The following is a 21,301-nucleotide window of genomic DNA, read 5'->3' as shown; positions in this document are numbered from 1 at the left end:
GCACATCCGAAACGGTAAAGGACCCGGGCCATCCTGAATGCTCCGAAGAAGAGAAGGGCTAGACAAGGCCAGGGCATCTCAACAGCAAGGCTCACTTTGACCTTGAACAGTCTGCACGGTGACCTTGAAAATGCAAACCCGCAACCACTCTGAGATACCTGAAATACTGTCTTGTGTATTATTAGCGCTGCAGCTGCGTCATGGATTGACTGCAGGGAAAGAAAGGCCACTTTCCGTGACTGATTAACCCTTTCAACGTGTGGACATGTTCAAGGGATTCCTCACTGAGCACATCCGATGCATGGCGGTTGGAGAGAGCCGAACGTGCTTCACGTGTTGTCCTAGGAATGCCCGCCCTCCTCCTCACTGGGTTTTGACTTGGGGTAAATCACGTCAGGTCCTTCCTGCCCCACTCGGGGGGAACCACCCCTCCTGAACTGCACCCCGCTTCAAACTCACACCGGCAAGCAAGGATCTACTGCTTTCCTCTGTCCCTGAGAAAAGACGCACGTTCTTGGTGTTCGGGTGACGCCGTCCTCGGCCTTGGGCGCTCCCGGGTCAGCCAGGACCTCCTTCCCTGAGACTCGGGAGCCCCTTTTTCTGCTCGTGGTATCCTGTGCCTCGGGCCTGCACAGTGCTGGCCACACCCACCCGGCCCCGGCCTTTCTCGGCAGGTGCGACCAGGTGGTTGCTCTTTGCATCAGGCCCCCCCCCCCCCCCCCGGGGCCCTGGCCCAGCTCACTTATCTCCATCCGTGTCGGTCGCCCTGGGCCTGAGCAATCTCTGCCTGAACATCACCGGAATGGAGAGAGATAATCAGTTGCCTGAAGCCACTGTGCTGGGGGTTATTCCTCACACTCGGATAGGCATCTGGAACAGACTGCTTCATCTGCACTGAACTTTAAAAGTCATCGGTGGAAGTTGTCCTCAGGCGAAGTTACCTTTCCCTCCCCATTTCACATCTCCGGCTGAGGCTTGGCTCCGGTTCTGAAACCGGAGCCAGAATCAATCTTTTCTTTTCTTCCCCCCTAGGTTGATTGCTGCAGGTATTGTGTATCAGTGAGAGAAAGTTGACTATCATAGGCCTCCAGAACTGTGAGTTAAATAACCTTTTTTTAAAATCTAGAACTACCCCAGCCTCAGTATTCTATCATAGCCACAGGAAACTAAGACGAGAGGTTCCTGTTTCTCAGGAGAAGAGAAGCGGGGCGTTGGGGTCTCACCCCTGTAATCCCAGCCACTCAGGAGGCTGAGACTTAAAGTTTGCAGCCCGAAGCCAGCTCAGGCAGAAAAGTCCAAGAAATTCTTGTCTCCGCTAAACTACTCCCAAAAAGCCAGAAGTGGTGCTGTGGCTCAAGGGGGCCGAGCCCTGAGTTCAAGCCCAGGACTGGCAGGGGGACACAAAGGAGCAATTGTTTGGACATTGATTCTGGGATGCTGGACCTCTTGCTCATCCCTGAGCGCAGGAAAATGAGCCCTGGTCAGCAGAGGAGGGAGGAGGGAGGAGGGAGGAGGGAGGCCCTGGAGAGGCCGGGAAAGCCGGCCCTGGGGGCCTGCGCGGCGCCCAGGGTCTTCTGTGACTGAGATGAAGACGCAAGCGGACCGGCCCCGACAAGAGAGGCGCAGGCGGCAGAGAAGAGCTTCTCACCAGACAGGAGAAGCGTGAAGCCAAGAGGAGACTGCAGGCGAGGACGGGCTCTGCCGCCGTCCCGTCCCCCACGGGCTCCTCACAGACCTGCCCATCCCCCCCCCTCCTCTGGGGAGGCGGGGGCGGGGCCTCAGGCCACTTCCGGCCTCAAGAATATTGACCCGCGGTGCCACCATGGCCAGTGCAGCCGTGTGCGCGTGTGCATGTGTGTGTATGCGTGTGCATGCATACACGTGTGCGTGCATCTGCGTGTATGCACACGTGTGCATCTGCACGTACGCGTGTGTGTGCGCTACAAGTCTTCTAGATGAGCCATGGCTTTTTTCCTCGGACTGCTTCTTTTAAATTCTTGTATTTTCTCTTTCCTGTCTCCCTTTCTGACTTCCTTTCGAGTCCGTGCTTTCGAGTTTGTAGGTGATGTCCAGGTAACACTTAGTGGGTCAGTAGGGTCATTCCGCCCCAGTGCGTGGCAGCCCACAGTTCACCACGGCCAGCGTGGAAGAGGGCAGTGGGCAAAGCCCACAGGGCGCCAGTGTGGGGTGGGTGGGACGTGATTGCCCACACCTCGCCGCCGTCCGTCCGTGTGTACGTGGGCAGGACGTGACCTCGCGGGGGGGGGGGGGGGGCGGAGCGGAGCGGCCTCGGGCGCTTGGGCGAGGGCGTGCTGGGCTCCCGGCGTGCTCTGTCTGTGGAATCGCGGTCACAGGCAAGGTCAGCTCGCCCGACAGCGCCACAGGAAGCGCCCATTATTGATGGACTCAGCAGGGAAGTCAGAACGAGCCCCAAGGGCTGGGTACTAACAGCTTCCTGTCGGCTCCTCTGCCGACTTTGAAGGACTTTGACGTCACCGCGAAGCCTCTTTGTCTGGTGCACGCTCGCGGATGATCGTCCACCATAATCGATAATGACAGTGGCTTCCAGTGCTGGCTCTGCCTGGAGCCGTCTCTGCGCACCCGCCACGGACGGGCCCGGTGCGGTGGCCCGCAGACTCGCGCCACCCTCAGAGCCCGGCCGCCTCGCCGGTCCAGAGCCAAACACGCGTGAGCGTGAGCACCTCTTACCGTGAACCTGGCATTTCCCACGGCGGGTGGGGGCAGGGAAGCCTCTGGAGTCGCTGTCAGAGAGCGGTCACACGCCCGAAGCCATTTTCAAAAAATGCATTTCAACAGGACAGGCACAAAACAAGGATTTGGCATCAAAACCACGCGGTCCCGGGCTCCTTTGTATGCCCACATTTCCCGGTACTTGGCCCGGGGCATAGGGAATTGCTAGTGTCACAAGTAAAAGGATGGCCAAAATGTCCGCCCCTCCGTGCAGATCAAAGACATCAATGACTCAGTGGGTGAGGGAAGCAATCTATTGAGATCTACATGCCCTCCTGGAGATTGAGAAAATAAACTCTCCCTTTTATGCCTCTCTCCTTCTTGTTTTTCCAGCCAGGTAGCATTTAAGAGCGTGCTTGTTGGCCTGGGTTGTTGGAACCATCATGCAGAAGGAAATGAAGAGAAAAAAAAACAACACCCTCTTAAAAGGCCTGAAAATCTCCACACTGCTGAAGAAATTCTTAATCCAGCGATAATCAAATACCACGTTACAGTTCTAGATTTATTCGCCATCCCCAGCAACTCAAATGACACGCACGAAAACTCCGCGAGCCTGAGCAGCGACACCAAGTCCACATCCTCCTCCCCGTCCGGTTCGCACCGTTTGGGAAGCTCGCGCACGGTCCGCGATGCTGCCCATGTATCCGGAGCCCTCCCATCCCTGGGTGGAGGATGACGTGGACACCATGCACCCGGACAGGAGACCGCGTTGCCATGGAAAACCCTAACGCCGAGCTCTCGCGCGCGGAAGGTCCTCCGTGCGTGAAACGTCACGTGGGCTGGGCCGCGTGCACCCGAGCGGCTCCGGCGCGCGGTGCGCGGTGGCTGACACGATTTCCGTCCTCACCCAGGACACGGCCCTGGGACGGTTGCACCCCTCAGCCTGGAGACGCGGGGGTCGGATGGAGTAACTTGAGAAGTTCTCCCTGCATCTTTAACTGCTGACCCGGTGGCTCTGGGCCTGGGCTGGGAGGCTTGGCGGCATAATGCGAACTCACACCTGGGGCCTGGCTGGGGTGGAGAGACGGGACACGAAATCAAGGCCACTAATCAAGGCCACTGTTGGCGTTGGCGTTTTCAGCCCGGTGATGCGACCTGTAGACACATTCCTTCACTCTCTGCCCCTCTTCTCTGCCTGCGTGCCTTTGGTCAGACCCTCCTCAATCTGAGCGAGATTCTTGTCTAGCATTGTCTGGGCTGGGAAAAGGGGCCAGGGCTGAAGGAGCATTTGGTCTGATGGTATCTATCTAGGAAATTAAACTTTGAACTTGTTGCTGTGTCTTGAGGTGACTCCCTTATCCTTAACTGCTGACAGACGTGTCCACTGCTTTGAAACACAACCAGCCTTCCCCGCAGAGGAAATTACTTGGCTTTCCATGAGCTGCAAACCTGGGAACAGTTGTATCCAAACGTGACATCCCATGTTAGCTTTCTGCGGCTGCCACCAAGGTGATAGAGACCCCTGCCTGTTCCCTTCTGTAAGGAAATCCTCGGGGACGCGCGCGGGTCACCCAGCCAGCCCCGCTCTGGAGTCAGAGATGCCCCGCGGCAGGAGGGGCCGGCGGGGGCGTGCTCTTTCGCCACGCACGGGAGCCGGCGTGGGGACAGGGGGTTGTGCGAAGGGCGCGGCCTTGCTGGCTGCCGGCTCCTCCTGTGTCCTATCCTCGAGCCTCCAGCCACGTTTCTGCGATTGGGAAACTGCGCAGCAGGAGTTGTACTGTCCAATAAGGACCATAGCCGGGAGGCCTCGGGGAAGCTTGAATCACCATGGCAACCCATCCCCGAGTCTCAGCACCTGCCACCTGCCTCCCCTCCCCCCCTCCTCCCCCCCTCCCCCGGGCCTGTGTGCGTGGAGACAGGGCGGGGGTGCGCTAGCTCCGGGGAGAACAGCAGGAAACCCACACACGCCGTTGAAGGGCTTCTGCGTGCTCCGTGGGGCGACCACGGGCCGCGGAGGGGTAGGGGGGAGGGGGAGTCACGGGACAGACGGGCCGAGCTTGCCCTGCAGCTCACTGAATGGGGCAGCCGCTCTTTCTGGGTCATTGCCCCGATTCTACTCTGTAGGGCAGAACAGAACAGAATGACCAGGACGTAATCAGCAGGAAGCGAGGCGGCTGGAGAGGAGAAAGGGAGTACCAGGCGCTGCAAGGCCCACAGAACTTTTGTGCTTGCGCTTCTTGTTTTTCATCGCTGCCAAATGGAGAGAATGCCCCGTTCTTCTTTCTATTCCCCACAGCAAGCATTGTGCCGAGCGCCACGCGGGAGGACTCGGGAGCGCCGTCTGGAAGAAGCCAAGGCGGCCTGCGAGAGTCCACGCCGGCTCCGCACGGGGCTGCCGCTGCACATCGCTGGAGCCAGAACGTCGCTCTGGCTTTGTCGGCGACCATTCTTAATCATCAAGTCGAGTGACGATTACCAGACACCAGCAAGTGTAGTGTTGGGCACACGTGTCATTGTTACTTGACGTAACTCCTTTCCTCCCGAGCCTCTATTAAGGCCTGGAGAGCAAGGCACTCGGGAGATGGAGCTCTCTCCCTGATGATGGCTCACTAACGTGTAAATCACACTTGCTTTGGTCACGCGCGTACCGCCAGATCCAGGGAAAACAGATACCAAGCTTCTGAAATGGGGCGAGGTCTCTAAAAAGCCGCGTCTCTGCCCTCGGAGCCGACACAGAAAGCTCTATTGATTTTTGAAGATGCACAATGCCGCCTGTGATACAGTCATATCATGCTGCGGGGTAATGGAGCACTGGGCGTACGGCGCGGGTCCAGCCGAGTCCCGGCCCAGGTGGACCCGTGTGGTCGGCCTCCTCCTCACGCACCTGTGCCAGCCCGGGAACGCAGCCTGTGACCCAGAGGTCACTGGGGCACACCGAAGATGGGTGATTTTTTTTAATGGTATAATTTGTCTCGGTTTACCTTTTTTATCTGTGTGAGATTTAAAAATCCTGCTGAAGAAGAGAAGCATTCATCGAACCAGTTCAAACAATTAAACAACAGGTTTTGTGTCCTGGCATGGGGCGTACCCCATAAATCCTTTCCAGCAAGCCAGGAGCCCGAGGGAGGAGACCGGCCTCCCCGGGGGGTGGCAAGGCTGCCAAGTGCTCTTGGTGGAGAAAAGCCTGCCCGGCACAGGGTGTAGAAAAAACCGGCCGTCACTGTGCAGGGAAGGAGCCCAGCCCGGAACTCCCAGGGGTGTGAAAATCCCCTCAGAGTGGACAGAAGCCCCCCCCCCCGCAAGGACTTCCATCCTGGAGACCCTAGGAAACGGCTGCTGTTTGCTGGGTGGCGTCGGCTTCGTCCACCAGACACGGGGGGGAGGGGCACTGCGCAGCAAAGGGTGGGGGGGCCAGGAAGTGACCTGCACCCCCCAGGCTCTGAGTGTGCCCAGTGTGCACAGAAATGTCACAGTGAGACCTGGGAGGAGGGGGGGAGGGGGAGAGGAGGAGGAGGAGGAGGAAGATGGAGGAGGGGGAGGAGGATGGAGGGGGAGGGGGAGGAGGAGGAGGAGGAGGAGGGGGAGGAGGAGGGGGAGGAGGAGGGGGGAGGAGGGGGAGAAGGAGGGGGAGGAGGGGGGGAGGGGGGAAGAGGACGGGGAGGAGGAGGAGGAGGAGGGGGAGGGAGGAGAGAGGGGGAAGAGGAAGATGGAGGGGGAGGAGGAGGAGGAGGAGGAGGAAGAGGAGGAGGAGAGGAAGGAGAAGAAGAAGAGGAGGAGGAGGAGGAGGAGGAGGAGGAGGAGGAGGAGGAGGGAGGAGGAGGAGGAGGAGGAGGCGGCAGCAAGGCACAGAAGTAGGAGTAGGGTCTTGCAGTGACAATAGCCAGAACGGCTTTCCTTGCTGCTAACCGTCAGGAAGTGGAGCACTGAGAGACTTGGCAGCGGGGTCTGTGGAGAAGGCGCCTTTGCCAGCTGCGTGGCGTGAGCTCTGCGGTGTGACCCGGCCACCGCCGCCGCCGCCAGCACAGGGGAGGGGCGTCTGTCTTTCTTCTCTCTCTCTCTCTCTTTCTTTCTTTCTCTCTCTCTCCTCTCTCTTTCTTTCTTTCTTTCTTTCTTTCTTTCTTTTCTTTCTTTCTTTCTTCTTCTTCTCTCTCTATGGATGTTGCAGAGATTGTTCTCAGGCCTCGCTCTCAAGGGCTTGACTGCCGAGCCCCCTTCTCCCAGGCTTTGCTTTTCGTCCGTTTTGCAGATGGCATCTCCTCCCTAGCTCTGCCCAAGCACTCTTGAACTACGATCGTCCTGTCTCCACCTCCCCTGCAGCTGGGGGGAGAGGCCTGCGGCGCCCCTCCTGGCCCCCATCTTCTTATTCCCTCAGGCAACAGCCACCTGCCACTCACTCGATCTAATGACCCCAGTGTGTGTGTGTGTGTGTGTGTGTGGTGCGTGTGTGGCGCGCGTGTGTGTGCGTGTGCGTGTGTGCGGCTTGCTAAGGGAAACCGCGATTCCGCTCCGTGTCCTGGGAGGGGTGTGTGGCATTTTCAACCCTGTTGCACTGCCGCACGATCGGGACCCCAGGCCACGCAGAGGGCCACTGTGTACCTGCGATTGCTCCTTTCCTGTGGCGGGAGGATTGAGCGCTTCCCAGACCGCGGCTATTAGGAATGAAGATGCTCTGCATATTAGAGTGTAAGTAAAGATGCCATGAATATTCATGTATGAGTACACGTGCTATAAATACTCGCGTACGAGTAAATACCCTATGAATATTCACACGCATTCTCCTGCGGACATAACTATTCCTTTCTCTGGGGAAAGAATGAAATGTCTGAGTCACAGGGTGGGTGTGGGCCGACTTAATAAGACCCTGCTGAAGAACTAGAAGAAGAGGTGGTCATTTTCTGCGTAGGCTCGCCGGCATCTGTGTTTTGCCAATATTTTGCTTGTGTCGGTCATTAGTGTAGACAAACGATATTAATTTGCACTGACCTAGAGATGAAGTTGGACGTCTTCTCTTTCCTGTGTGAACGTCCTGTTCAAGTTCCTGCTCCTTCAGGAAAGTGCGTTTGCCTTTTCAGCGTGGCGTGTCCCTTCTGCGCGTGTGTCCCCGGCTCTCTGAGGCCGCCTTCCGTATCCCCTCGGGCTCACCTGGGGGACAGGACAGGGCCGGAGCACGCCTGCCGTCTCCAGGGCGGGGAGGGGGGGCGGTCTCCACGGCCGTCCTCTCTCCCCGTCCGCCCCCCTCCCCGCCCACAGTGGCCCCACAGTGCCGAGAACACCCTGTGCCTCTGCCAAGCGCGGCTTACCTTCCAGCTCCTGCTCACCTGCGGGGCCTCGAGAAACCCCACGGCTCAGCTCCTCCTAGCCGTCCAGCCCCAACCTTGGGGGCAGAGCAAGCTGTTCATCTCTGGCAATCGCTCGGCCTGGTCTCCATGACATGAAGACAGAGAGCATTCGTGAAGTGAAGGTCACGCTCACACAGGACATAATCGACCCGTGTGCCGGCTGTTGGCCCATCAGCTATGAAGACAGGATTTGAAAATACGTGGCTCTAGAATGAAGACAGCCAGTCGGCCGGTTGGAGTGGAGTTAGAGGAACGGAAGGCTCCTCTCCCGCCACTCGCCAAGAGCCCGGGCCAGATCTGCCTGGGGCTTTCCCGGTAGAGCAAGTCGTCTCTCGCCCAGAGGCTGGACCTCGGGAGGAGAGCGGCGTCCAGCTGCCCGCCCTCTGGCGGGTACCGGCGGGGGCTGGCCTGTCTCACTCCCAAGAAACCTGAAAGGCACAAGAGAAAGAGAACAGGGACCAGCCCACGCTCTGACCCCCAGTGAAGACCCCCGGCCTCTGCCAGCCCCCTGCGAGGGGGGAGATCCAAGCCCCAGGTGAGGCACCAGGAACAGGCTACCCGGAGGAGCCCGGGTCTCTGTCGCTCACCACGGCAGGAAAGTCAGAAAGACTATGATCTCCAGTTAACCACCCAAAAGCCGGAAAGGCTCCAGGGGCAGAGCCCTAGCTTTGAGCACACAGAAGCTCGGGAGCAGCACCGGGGCCCTGAGTTCAGGCTGCGGGACCGGCACAAAGAGAAAAATAAACATAAACAAGTGCTTTTTGCCGCTAATCACTCCCCTCCCGTTGGTCTGAGTTTGTATGCCAGCCACATAGAAGGCTGATAAAGGATTTAATTTAAAGAGCTTAGCTAATGACATCATTAACCAATGTGGGGAAGGAAACTCTTCTGAGCCGTACATTTTGGATCAGGGAATTCTTTTACGATGCTTTTAATGAGCGTTGCGCTGGGCCCCCCCGCCGCGCACGACAGTGTCCATCTTCCACCCGGCACAGCTCGGCCTGGTCGTGAAGCTGGGGTCCCCTGAGTCACACAGAAGGTTCTGGGCCAGGTGGCCAGCGAGTGGGGGGCCCCCGCTTGCTAGAAGACTAGCTGCCACGCGCCATGTTCCTCCTGAGACATGCTGTCTCTGAAACCCGAGCCAGCGGCGCGCGGGAAGGCAGGGCGGGGCCTGCGGCGATTACAGAGGCGGGGCGCGGACGGGGGCTGCGGGCTCCGCACCGGGGGGGCGCGGCCGCGGAGGCGTGCGCAGAGCCCCCCGCGGGAACCCCGACGGCGCGCAGCGGGGTTTGGGGGGCGGAGCGCCGCGCGGCCTTCACGGGCGTTTGCACCCGCTCCAGGGGGAAGGCGTGGCGCGTGGCGCGACCCAGTTGGGCGCCCGCCCGCCGTCCACGCAGCGCCGCACGCGGGGTGGCCCCCGGCTCCCCCCCCCTCACCCCGCCCCGCAGGTGCGCAGGCTGCCGCACGGACGCGCCCTCCGGGGGACGCCGCTGGCCCGCGCCGCGCCCGTGGCGACCGTGCTGGGACGGCCAGGCCGCGTGGACGGCGCGGACGCGCTCTCCTGCGGCCGCTCCGAAAGGCCGGGAGCCTCCTGTGTCTGGCGATGGACCGCAGGGCCCCGCGGGGCCCCCGCCCGCAGCCCCGCCCGCAGCCCCCGTGGGCGGTGGCACCTGCGCGGCGCCTGGACGCGGTGTCTGGAGGGAAGGGAGGCCCGACGGAAGCCGCATCCGTCGCACCCTGCGGGAAACGCGTCCTGTCACACACACACGCACACACGCGCGCGTCGCCCGGCCCCCAGGGGTGCCCCCGAAACCGGCCCCAGCTCCCCTGCGAGGGTAACGAATGAACACACGCGCTCACGTTTTGCATTCTACAAAAGCATGAGATCAAGGAAAGAACCGGGGAGCCAATGGACCTATTTTTGGACACGTCACGGCACGATGAAAAACAGGAAGATATGAATGGCTGGTGTGTAAAACAGAATTACCCAAATGCCCTTGATTTTCTATTTAAAGCAGCAGGGGTAATTAAATCAAAAGCGCGCTTCATTTTAGACACGATTGAAGCTCCAGTGAAAGAAAGATACTGAAAAACTTCCTTTGGGTTAAAAAATTGGTGACATTTATTTTTGGCTCCAACTGTAGACAACTTGCTTTTGATCTGGAAGAGAAGCCAAGGATACAATGTATTTACCAGCCAGGAAGCGGGGCTAAGATCCAGGCTGCCAAGCAACTGGGTTGAAATACATGTTGAATGGCGGGATTTCTCTACCCCCTATCTAGAACAGGGGCCACTTCCCCGCTTCCCCGTCCTCCCCCGGGGTAATTCTGCTCCTGCCGAGGACCTCCTTCCTTCTTCGGTGGAGGGGAGCGGAGTAGAGGCTGCCCGGCCCGAAGCCGCCCCCCCCCCGCCCCCCCGAATCACATCGGTCTCCACCCAGCTTTGCCATGGTCCTTAGCAATCCATCTTCACGACGGCGTTTTCTTGGGCTGAGCCGTATTCCACGTTCAAATCCTCTGTTTGTCTTGTATGTAAAGAATGGGAAACCTGCCTCCCCCCCCCCCGGGCCCTGCACCCTGACTTCGGGGCATCCGCGGGGGTCCCCGGAGCCCTCGGGCCTGTCGGGGCAGCGCTCGGCATCCGCTCCCATCCCGTCACGTGAGCCTGGCTCGGCCTCATCTCTGCGTGAGCTTCGTCCCTGCCATCCGGGCTCAGGCTGGGAACGGGGGAAGCCGAGGGCGCGTCCTGGAGCAGCGCACGGCCATCTGCGCCCATCTGCTGCGAGGAAGGGCGGGCGCTGTCCGCCCGGGTGCTGGGCCCAGGCACCGCGCAGTGACCGAGAGAAGGCCACCTGGTATGTGCGGGAAAGGCCTCTGCTCCCTGGGAGCACAGCCAGGTCTTCTGCATGGCCTCCCTGCCAAGCTCGGCGGGGGGTGGGGGGGGTGGGGGGGCGTCCTCCCTCGACACCCTCACCAAACATGCGAGTCCCAGGATGCACGCATGGAGAACTTTCCCGAGTCAGGTCGCAGTGTTTGCTCCTGGAGTTCAGCGAATCGGGGGGGCTGGACCCGGTGGAGTTGGGGGGGGGGCTCCTCCCACCCAGAGCGGGGTCGGTGAGCTCATTTGTGTCCCGGGCGGCGAGTCACACGTGGCCTGCTGGACTCTGAGCCCGCAGTGCACCGCACCTGCTTGCTCCTGAGCTGCTTGTCTCTCCCTCTGAGCTCCGGGCAGCGTTTCCGGGCAGCATTACAGCAGCTCCATGTTTCTGAAGAGCCCCGGAACCCCCCCCCCCCCCCCGGCCTGGGCATGTATCCAAGAATAATACATCATCAACGATGGGCTTATTATGACATGGTGAACATGGCCTGGTATTAGAAATTTTACCAACGGGAGAGTCTCATATTACCAGAAATAAATAGGAAACACATGCAATTGTCTTACTGGGTGAAGAAGAGAAATCTTTCTGGTAACCCACAATACTTGGCTTGTGAATCAAAAACTCTTAATCAATTAAGAGAAAAGGGCAATTTCCCCCCTCTAATAAAGAATAGCAACAGAACTGAAAAGAGTGAAGATTATTTGGGAAGTGAATTTTTAAGTTTCCCCCCTGAGATCAGAATTACTGGAATGGAAAAAAAAAAGGCACGTCTGTGGAATACTGGAGCACACAACCAACTGGTGTGACTGGGGGAAGTTCACAGCAACCTCTGCGAAGGGTGAAGGTCTTTTACTCTGACAGAGATTCGCAGGCATTCCACAAGAGAGGAGGTGTACACCAGAACTGCTTCATAGAAACCCGTCAGGCGACACCGAAATGTGGCAGACTAGGTGACTCCTAATCTACATCGTCCTGTCAACAATGAGACTCGTTCTAGCTGGTTCTTTGAACAGGAGAGTTTTACCCACCTGCTGGGCCCCAGTATAAATCTTGTGACCGTATCTGTTGCTGGGGAGGGGGACTTTAAGTTCTTCACCATGGAACGCTGGAACGCTCAGATAACTGCAAATAGCATAACCCACATTTGTCTAGAGCACAGGGAAAGGCTGAACTGTCCGGACAGGAGTGGACACAGGTAAATTGGTGAGGAATTTCAGATACCAGACAGGACATTTGACTACCTGAAAATAACTGCAAGTGCATGAGATTCCTCTCAGGACCAGGAGACAAAATCAGTCGGCAGAGGGGGCAGAAATGCTAACCTACTTCTTCCTGGTAAGCAAGTGCCTCTGCCCAGCTTCTCCATGCAAGCTGGGGGGGGGGGGGGAGGGGGGTCCCTGCAGAGGGCCCGCAGTGTCCCCTGGCGAGCCGGATGGGAAGCAGGCCAGAGACTTTAGAGAGGTCGCTCCACTTCCCAGCCAGGACTGAGCCTTGGTTTGGTGATTCGAGGAGCCACGCTGCCAACTTCACCCTGCACCCGCGTGATGCTGGCGGTTTCACGGTGATGCACGGCGACACACCATAACCCGGGCTCCAGAGCACCCGACCCAACCTTCAGCATCCAGCTTTCAACAACACAGAAGCAGAAAGCCGCAGCCAGGCACCAGGGGGCGAGGAGACAGTGGAATGGCTCTGGAAGGCTCTGAACGCCAGGCGTAATGGATTTCAATTCTACATCTGTTCAACGAGCTGAAGAACAGCAACTTTACAGAAACGAGGGATGCGTGGTGCCATCCCGGCCCTTGGCAGGAGAAAGAGGGATCCAGCCTGAGCTGTGCACGGAGAGAGACCCTCTCCCAAACCCACACAAAATTAAAGGCAGGCTGATTGATGGCCATGACACTGGCGACAGAGTGAGGGGGGGAAGAGCGGAACGCACGGCGTGGAACTGAAGAAGCAGAGAATGGAAGCGATCCGTGCAGAGTATGTCGGAGAAAGGGGAAGAGGACGCCAAGGAGCAGAGCTGTGCCCACGCGTGTGCCCACGCGCCACCCGTGCTCCCGGAGCACCAGCCCACAGGAGCGCAGCAGGGACGGCGCCGGAGCCTGCGCGGGGTGCGGGCGGCCCCTGGTGGTCCGCGCGCGGAAGCGGCCGCCCGGCCCTCTCCTCCCCGCGCCCCGCCCCGCCCTCCACCCGCTCCCCCCCTCCGCCGCCTTCTCCAACCCCACGGACTTCCGCCCCCAACCTCACCGTCTCCGTGCGGCCCGTGCTGCGGAGGACCCGGGGGCTCACCGCCGGCCCGCGCCCGGGCACCGCCGACTCGCGGGGGGAGCGTCCGCCGGCCCGACCCCTCACCTCCGGAGTCCCCGCTGCCACGCCGTCCGCCTGGGTCCACCCCGCTTCGGCTGGCGGTGGGGGGCAGGCTCGGCTCCGCCCAGCTCTGCCCGCGGCGCCCCCAGGGGTCCCGCTGCGCCCCGGGGGTCCCCACGGCGCCCGTCCTGCCCGCGCCCCCCGGGGGTCCCCACGGCGCCCGTCCTGCCCGCGCCCCCCGGGGGTCCCCACGGCGCCCGTCCTGCCCGCGCCCCCCGGGGGTCCCCACGGCGCCCGTCCTGCCCGCGCCCCCCGGGGGTCCCCACGGCGCCCGTCCTGCCCGCGCCCCCGGGGGTCCCCACGGCGCCCGTCCTGCCCGCGCCCCCCGGGGGGTGCCCACGGCGCCCGTCCTGCCTGCGCCCCCCGGGGTCCCCACGGCGCCCGTCCTGCCTGCGCCCCCACTGTGCCCCCGGGGGTCCCCATGGCGCCCGTCCTGCCTGCGCCCCCCGGGGACCCCACGGCGCCCGTCCTGCCTGCGCCCCCGCTGCGCCCCCCGGGGACCCCACGGCGCCCGTCCTGCCTGCGCCCCCGCTGCGCCCCCGGGGGTCCCCATGGCGCCCGTCCTGCCCGCGCCCCCACTGTGCCCCCGGGGGTCCCCATGGCGCCCGTCCTGCCTGCGCCCCCACTGTGCCCCCGGGGGTCCCCACGGCGCCCGTCCTGCCTGCGCCCCCCGGGGTCCCCACGGCGCCCGTCCTGCCTGCGCCCCCCGGGGTCCCCACGGCGCCCGTCCTGCCCGCGCCCCCCCGGGGTCCCCACGGCGCCCGTCCTGCCCGCGCCCCCACTGTGCCCCCGGGGGTCCCCATGGCGCCCGTCCTGCCCGCGCCCCCACTGTGCCCCCGGGGGTCCCCATGGCGCCCGTCCTGCCCGCGCCCCCACTGTGCCCCCGGGGGTCCCCATGGCGCCCGTCCTGCCTGCGCCCCCACTGTGCCCCCGGGGGTCCCCACGGCGCCCGTCCTGCCTGCGCCCCCCGGGGTCCCCACGGCGCCCGTCCTGCCTGCGCCCCCCGGGGTCCCCACGGCGCCCGTCCTGCCCGCGCCCCCCGGGGTCCCCACGGCGCCCGTCCTGCCCGCGCCCCCACTGTGCCCCCGGGGGTCCCCATGGCGCCCGTCCTGCCCGCGCCCCCACTGTGCCCCCGGGGGTCCCCATGGCGCCCGTCCTGCCCGCGCCCCCCGCTGCGCCCCCGGGGGTCCCCGTGGCTCCCAGGTCTTCCCCACCCCCCTGCTCGCGCGTTCCTCTCAGCCTCAGGGCAGGTGGGCACAGGGCGGGGCCCGGGTGGGCGCGGGGCGGGAGGGGCGGGGCCCGGGTGGGGCGCGGGGCGGGAGGGGCGGGGCCCGGGTGGGACCTGGCGGGAGGGGCGGGGCCCGGGGCGGGGCCAGCGCGAGGCGGGGCGGGGCCTCGCCGCATCCTCGGAGCGCCCGCCGCGGAGCACCATGGGAAAATCCTTCCTCCCGCGGACATGGCGGCCACCTCTCCGGCGGCCCCGGCCGGCTGCGGCGCCGCACCCCGCGGGGCGGAGCGGGGGAGCCGCTCGGGCGGCGGGCGCGGGGCGGGCGGCGGGGCGCGGGGGCGCGGCGGGCGCGGCCGGAGCGCGCAGGGCGTGAGCGCCGGGGCCCGCGGGGCGGGCGCGGCGGGGCGCCGCCGGCATGGGGTCCCAGGTGCTGCAGCTGCTCCGGCAGGGCGTGTGGGCCGCGCTCACGGGGGGCTGGTACCACGACCCCGAGCACAGCAAGTTCACCAACAGCTGCCACCTCTACCTGTGGCTGTTCCTGCTGCTGCTGCCGCTGGCCCTGCACCTGGTGAGGGGAGGGCGCGTGGGGGGGGCGCGGGGGGGGAGGGCGCGGGGGGGGGAGGGCGCGTGGGGGGGGCGCGGGGGGGAGGGCGCGGGGGGGGGGAGGGCGCGGGGGAGGAGGGCGCCGGGGGGAGGGCGCGGGGGGGGAGGGCGCGGGGGAGGAGGGAGCGGGGGGGGGGAGGGGCGCGGGGGGGGAGGGCGCGGGGGAGGAGGGCGCGGGGGGGGGGAGGGCGCAGCCCGGCCCGGCCCCGAGGGCCCCGGACCCACGGCGCCTGCGTCCCAGGTGTGCGGGCGGGCGGGCGCACCGGCCCCACGGCGGGGGCTCCGGGCCTGGCGGCGGGGACGGAGCGCAGAGGACTCTCTCTGCGGCCGGGCTCTGACGCGGGGCCCGGGTGAGTCAGGCCCTGCTGGAGCCCGGGCCCGGGGCCGCGTCCCGCAGGGGCACTGCCAGCGCCCGCCCGCGGGGCCTGCATGAGACAGCGTCTGCTCCGAAGAAGCCTGGTTCCGCGGAAAGGCCCGCCCCGGCCCTGCGGACAGGCTCTCCTCCTGGCTCTGCTTGGCTCTAGGAAGAGGGGGTCAGCGCCCCCTTATTTTACAGTTCCCACATGGCTGGGTCCCGAGGCGTGTAGAGCTCATGTCATGCACCTCATGCCCGGCAAGTTGAGCGCTCAGCACTCCACCGGGCTGGACACCTCTGGGGCACCGTGACCAGGGGCTGTGCGCTGACCGGTTTCAGACACGACCTTGGAAGGAAGCGCTCCCGACCGAAAGCAGGGCCGGCCCCAGCCGGCCAGCTGGCTGTCACTGCCTTTGATGTGGCTTTGGTTCGTCCTGACAGGTCTGTCGAGGGAGTTTATTGTAAGACAGGCGCCGCTGGGCTCTCGGCAGCAGAGACCCTCTGTCGGCCGCCTCTCGCCGTGACCGCCGAGCTGGCCTCTGACTCTGCAGCCTCCTGCTCTTTTCCCGGCTGGAGGCCGCAGCTGTTAAATGTTGGATCCACCGCTTACCGGTTCTCTGATCCTGGAGGAAGTTACTTGCCTGGTTTCTCCTCTTGTTTTCTATCTATGAAATGAGGAAACGGATAGTCGGTACCAGATCGCGGAGTTTGTCTGGCTGGTGAAGTACGGGCTTCCCCTGGCTCCACTCAGTCCTGGGCTTACAGCTCTGCTCTGCTACTTACTAGCTCGTTACCCGCCTAACCAGCTAAACCTTCACTTTTCTCGTTGTTGAAGTGGCTATGATGGTTCACGATCGTTACACAAGAGGATGAAATGAAGTTCAAGAGGATGAAATGAAGTTCTACCTAAGAATGCATTTATTACAGATGCACGGTCCATGTTCACGGTCCATGTTCACTCTGGATAAATGCATGCTTCTGCCCCCCAACCCCGTGACTTTGTGCTTTTTCTTTTTCTTTTCTTTTCTTTTTTTTTTTTTTTTTTTTTTTTTTTGGCCAGTCCTGGGCTTGGACTCAGGGCCTGCGCACTGTCCCAGGCTTCTTTTTGCTCAAGGCTAGCACTCTGCCACTTGAGCCACAGCGCCACTTCTGGCCGTTTCTATATATGTGGTGCTGGGGAATTGAACCCAGGGCCTCATGTATAGGAGGCAAGCTCTCTTGCCACTAGGCCATATCCCCAGCCCGACTTTGTGCTTTTTCTCATGGTTGAGAAGGGAAGCTTGATAGAGAACCAGGAGCCCGGGCCTGGATTCAAGCTCTGCTTCTGCTGCGGGTTGCCATGCTCCCGCCAGCTCCCGCGTCCCGTTTCTCTGGGCGGGCCAGTGTCTGCTCCCCCCTCACGGGGCACGTGCGGGGACGGAGCGCGGTAGTGCAGGAAATTGCTCCTCAGGGTGTGGTCGTGTCTGGACACGAGCGAGTCTGTGTCTTCCCGATCACCTTCCCAAGTCGCTCTGTCCTTCAAGGCCCAGAGACACCGCGTGGCTGTCCCCCGCTGCCCGGGAGCGTTGTCTCTCTTCTGGGTTTGCCACTGCTGTCTTGACACTTGGAGTTCGGCCTCGTCTTGAGTGTGGGATCGTGCACTTGCTTGACTCCTCCCCCCCCCCCCAATTGGAGCTCTTTGAGGGAGCAGATCTTGATATTGCTATTCACCCTAGGTTACCTGGCACCTCACAGAGGGTCCGGTTCTCATGTATGAGCTGGCCCGTCCTGTGTCCATCCCAGCGGACACATTTGCGTGTTTGTGATGATGAAAGCAGTACCCGCCCTGCAGATAACCGGCGGGGAGGCCGCGTCCCGCCTGGGGGCCGGCAGAGGCGGCGGGGCGGCTCCGGCGGTGTGCAGGGCGGAGACAGCTGGTGGCCTCTCACTTGGGTCACTGACAAGGAGGCTGTGGCGATCTAGAACACGTTTCTGGTTTTCTCTAGTGGAAGGCGGCTTACTTGGACGCCAGGGGTCTGGTTTCCTTGAGAACTGAGCACACCCCTTCTCCAGCGGGGAGGCTCCGTCCTTCTGCGGTTCTGTGGTTTAGTGTTCCTGGCCTGGCCTTGTTCCGCAGTCTGTGGTGGCCGGACAGCTAGAGCCCTGGCCTCCTGCAGCCACGTCTGGGGGAGGGAAGGACACGCAGAGGGGGGCAGAAGGGGCTTTTATATGCTGAGCTGAGGGCCCTGTAGAAACAGGGGGGCCTTTATAAGGGTGGGCAACAAGGGGTTCTCTGGGCAGCCCTCAGCTGAAATCTCAGAGGTGAGGGGCCAGCAGGCCGCAGGCACAGGGGGAGTGGAGGGGACAGGGCGGGTCCTGGGGAGGGGCGTCCGGCATGGCCTGCAGTGCAGGGGCAGGGCCGGTGCTTGGCACTCTGCTGGGAGCACTAGGTCAGGTTGTGCATCTGCCAGGAGCACTCAAGTCAGACCATTGAGATGGGGAGCACTGAGGCAGGAGCACTGAGATGGGGAGCACTGAGATGGGGAGCACTGAGGCAGGGAGCACAGATGGGGCGCACTGAGGCAGGGAGCACTGAGGTGGGAGCACTGAGGCAGGAGCACTGAGGTGGGGAGCACTGAGGCAGGGAGCACTGAGATGGGGCACACTGAGGCAGGGAGCACTGAGATGGGGAGCACTGAGATGGGGAGCACTGAGGCAGGGAGCACTAAGATGGGGCGCACGGAGGCAGGGAGCACCCAAGTCAGCAGCCCCACTCAGCTCCTTCCGTGGCTAAGGGCAGCGGCTGGGTCTGAACCCCGGGTCCCAGGCCTGGTGTCGCACCCCAGCAGGTCCTCTGCTGGCCTCTCCGTCAGTGGACTGGAACTGCGCAGCACGGGTGGGGCCCGAGGTCAGGGCTGGGCCCGACCCAGACCCACAAAGAGGCCCTGGCATCTCAGCAAGAGCAAAGCTGCAGGGCAAAGTGCATCGTGGTGGCACTGGGGCTTGAGCTCAGTGCTTGTGCGGGGGTCTGGTCGCTTGGAGCGGGCCCAGGCTGAGTTCTGTGCGCTCTCCGTGGGGTGGCGTGGTGGGTGGTTGGGGTGGGGTCCCCCCTCCCGGAGCAGGCGGGGCTGTGGGCTCTTCTGTGCGCTCTCCGTGGGCTGACGTGGTGGTGGTTGGGGTGGGGTCCCCCCCTCCCGGAGCAGGCGGGGCTGTGGGCTCTTCGGTGCGCTCTCCGTGGGCTGGCGTGGTGGTGTTAGGGTGGGGTCCCCCCCTCCCGGAGCAGGCGGGGCTTTGGGTTCTTCTGTGTTGCTCTCCTCACGCGCGCGTGCTGGAGGTTGAGATGGGGTCTCGGGGGCCTGGCGCCAGGCGGCTCCCCCCCCCCAGGTCCTCTGCAGTACCGGGTCAGGGCCGGCGCCCCTTGCCTGGCGCGCATCTGGGTCTAAGCCGGCTTGGCCCCTCTGCCCGCAGGCCTTTCCTCCGAGTGCGGCCACGGCCCTGCTCTACTGCGGCCTGGTGACCGTCTTCTTCGCGGCCATCAAGCTGGTCAGCTATCGCCTGCACCTCATGTTCGACCAAGGAGAGGTGGTGCGCCCCAGGCCCCCGGGGGCGCGGGAGAAGCCGCAGGGCGAGCCCCCGGCCGGCCTCAAGACTCCCAGGTGGGCCCCGGGGCCGCGTCCCGGACACCCGGCGGCCCCAGCGCCCCGGCCCGGCCGAGCCCGAGGCCCGGGCCCGCGGCACGGCGACGGCGGGCTCCTGCCCCGCCCCTCCGGTGCGCCCGGGAAGTCTGGGGGGGCCACAGGAGGCCCCTGAGCCTCTGACCCTCCGGAACCTTCCCCACAGTTCCTTAAGAGAGCAGGCTCGGTCCTTTGAAAGGACCCCAGGCCATCCCGTAAGATCAGCCGAAGGGCGGGGCGGGCGGGGCCTGGGGGCCGGGGCGGGGCCGGGAGGACGGGGCGGGGCTGCAGGGCGGTGCAGGGAGGAGCAAGGCCGGGAAGGGGGCGGGGCCCGGGCATGTGGGGCTCATGAGGAGGTGGGGCCAGGGAGGTGGGCGTGGTCTGGGAGGTGGCCAAGTGGACAGGGAGGGAGGGCCAGGGGGGCGGGGCCTGGGAGGTGGGCGGGGCTGGCAAGGAGGGTGGGGCCTGCGGGTGGGGCCTGGGCGGTAGGCAGGACCTGCGGTGGGTGTGGCCGGGAGATGGGCCGGGCGGGAAGGGAAGGTGGGGCCTGGGCGGTGGGTTGGGGCCTGTGGTGGGCGGGGCCGGGAGGCGGGCAGGGAGGGTGGGGCCTGGATGGTGGGGCCTTAAGTGGGCGGGGCCGGGAGGCGGGCGGGGTGGGCAGGGAGGGGTGGGGGCCTGGGAGGTGGGCGGGGCCTGCGGTGGGCGGGGCCGGGGAGGCCGGCAGGGAGGGGCGAGCCCGCCCGCGTCGGGGCGGCCATCGGGCGTGGTCGCAGCCCCGTCTGTCTCGCGGTTCCAGGCACCCTCACAGCACCAAGAAGGTGGAGACCCCCGGGAGCCGCCCCACGCCGCCCCTCCACGGCCGCTCCGGAGCACAGAGCGTCCACTCCCGCCCGTCCTCCGGGCTCTCGGTGCGTGGCCTCTTCTTCTTTTTTTTTTTTTTGGCCAGTCCTGTGGCCTTGGGCTCAGGGCCTGAGCACTGTCCCTGGCTTCTTCCCGCTCAAGGCTAGCACTCTGCCACTTGAGCCACAGCGCCACTTCTGGCCGTTTTTTGTATATGTGGTGCTGGGGAATCGAACCTAGGGCCTCGTGTATCCAAGGCAGGCACTCTTGCCACTAGGCCATATCCCCAGCCCCAGTGGGTGGCCTCTTCGGTTTCCGTCCACCCCAGCGCGGCGAGTGGCCGGTGCCTCCCGCGCCAGCTCCCTGCCAGAGACCCCTTGAGAGGGGTCCCCTTCTCCACCCCTGCCTGCCGCCCCCCTGCCTGCTGCCCCATCCTCCCTGCCCACTCCCTGCCTGCCGCCCCTGTGCCATCGTCCTTGTCCCGCTTTGGTATTAAGGCCACATCCACATTCCATCTTGTCTCTTTGAAGGCGAATAAGTCAACTCTCAGTGGCGGCCCTGGGGTTTGAACCCGGGATTTGCGCTTGGTGGGTTGGTGCCCTCCCACTCGAGCCGCACTCCCAGCCCTTTGGAGATGAGGCCTGGGCCGCGACCCTCTCTGCACTCCCTTGGGTGCCGGGACGGCCGGTGTACACCTCTGTGCCCACCACTGGTTGAGGTGGACTTGGCACACTTCTTGCCTGCACCCCCCTGGAACTCCCCCCCCGCCCCCCCACCCCCCAGGTAGCTGGGTTGCCGGGGGAGCGCTGGGCTCCGCTGCCTCTCTGCCCAGACGCCCCGGGCCGCAGCGCGGCTGCCTTGGCTGGGCGTCGCCTCCCTCGGGGGCCATTCTGGGGAAGGGCGGTGCCCGGCCGCGCGGACGCTGGAGGAGTTGTTGGCTTTGTCTCTGTTTCAGCGGGAGTCCGCGGTGCGGGGGACGGCGGAGGATCTCAAAGGTGAGCCTCGTCCCGTCACCCAGCTCCCGTCGCCGCCGCGGAAGCCGGGGCCCTGGCACCCCGTGTTTTAGCTTCCGTACCTCATTGTCAGCGAAAGCTCTGCTGTTGGAGTTCGTATTTTAAAGGCAGATCTTTCGAGAACGGTTCCTGGGCACGGTGATGTTTCTAGACACAGCCACCTGCGGGGGGGGGGGGGGAGTCTCTGGCTCTGGGCCCCGCACCGGTGTCCCCGGGAGACTCCAGCTCCGGCCTGTTGCAGGGGTGGCGCTGTCAGACGACCACGCCGAGCCGCCGCCGTCCTCCGCCTCCCCCGGGACCGCGGCGAGGAGCCCCCCCGCCTCCCCGTCCC

The sequence above is a fragment of the Perognathus longimembris genome, chromosome 18 (genome assembly GCF_023159225.1).
Source record: "Perognathus longimembris pacificus isolate PPM17 chromosome 18, ASM2315922v1, whole genome shotgun sequence".
In the NCBI taxonomy this organism is placed as follows: Eukaryota; Metazoa; Chordata; class Mammalia; order Rodentia; family Heteromyidae; genus Perognathus; species Perognathus longimembris.
The sequence above is the reverse complement of the archived record's forward strand: the minus strand, read 5'-3'. Positions refer to the sequence as shown.